Consider the following 1,120-nt stretch of genomic DNA (forward strand, 5'->3'; position numbering starts at 1 on the left):
AGGTGTTTCCATAAGGTTCACCCATGTAATTTACCTCTGCTATTGCAGGGTTTTCAGGATCATAAGCTTCTTCTTCAGAAGATGCCTCTTGAGTACTGTTGGATACAGCTTGCATTCCATTCAGACTCTGAGAAATCATATTGACTTGCTGAGTCAATATTTTGTTCTGAGCCAATATGGCATTCAGAGTATCAATTTCAAGAACTCCCTTCTTCATAAGCGTCCCATTACTCACAGGATTCCTCTCAGAAGTGTACATGCACTGGTTATTAGCAATCATGTCAATGAGTTCTTGAGCTTTTGCAGGCGTTTTCTTTAGGTGAATGGATCCACCTGCAGAAGTATCCAATGACATCTTTGATAGCTCAGATAAACCATCATAGAATATATCCAGGATGGTCCATTCTGAAAGCATGTCAGAAGGACACTTTTTGGTCAGCTGCTTGTATCTTTCCCAAGCTTCATAGAGGGATTCACCTTCTTTTTGTCTGAAGGTTTGAACATCAGCTCTAAGCTTGCTCAGCTTTTGAGGAGGAAAGAACTTGGCTAAGAAAGCCGTGACCAGCTTATCCCAAGAGTTCAGGCTATCCTTGGGTTGAGAGTCCAACCACACTCTAGCTCTATCTCTTACAGCAAAAGGGAAAAGCATGAGCCTGTAGACTTCAGGATCTACTCCATTAGTCTTAACAGTATCACAGATCTGCAAGAATTCAGTTAAGAACTGAAAAGGATCTTCAGATGGAAGTCCATGAAACTTGCAGTTCTGCTACATCAGAGAAACTAATTGAGGTTTCAGCTCAAAGTTGTTTGCTCCAATGGCAGGAATGGAGATGCTTCTTCCATGTAAATTGGAATTAGGTGCAGTAAAGTCACCAAGCATTCTCCTTGCATTATTATTATTTTCAGCTGCCATCTTCTTTTCCTGTTTGATAATTTCTGACAGGTGCTTGCTGGTTTGTTGTAATTCAGCTTCTCTTAGTTTCCTCTTCAGAGTCCTTTCAGGTTCCGGATCTGCTTCAACAAGAATATTCTTGTCCTTGCTCCTGCTCATATGACAAAGAAGAGGGCACAGAAAAATAATAATAATAGAGATCCTCTTTTTTTTTTTTTTTGAGTGAGG

The 1,120-nt window shown here is 40.4% G+C and overlaps 1 non-coding gene across 1 annotated transcript; it reads left to right on the top strand.

Moving 5' to 3' along the window:
* Positions 1-409: 409 nt before the first annotated feature.
* On the top strand, positions 410-517 carry LOC112753209 (small nucleolar RNA R71). Its single transcript, XR_003177602.1, has one exon. It is a non-coding gene; the product is annotated as a small nucleolar RNA R71 (small nucleolar RNA).
* Positions 518-1,120: the final 603 nt, after the last annotated feature.

Source organism: Arachis hypogaea, chromosome 15 (genome assembly GCF_003086295.3).
Source record: "Arachis hypogaea cultivar Tifrunner chromosome 15, arahy.Tifrunner.gnm2.J5K5, whole genome shotgun sequence".
NCBI classification, from domain to species: domain Eukaryota; kingdom Viridiplantae; phylum Streptophyta; class Magnoliopsida; order Fabales; family Fabaceae; genus Arachis; species Arachis hypogaea.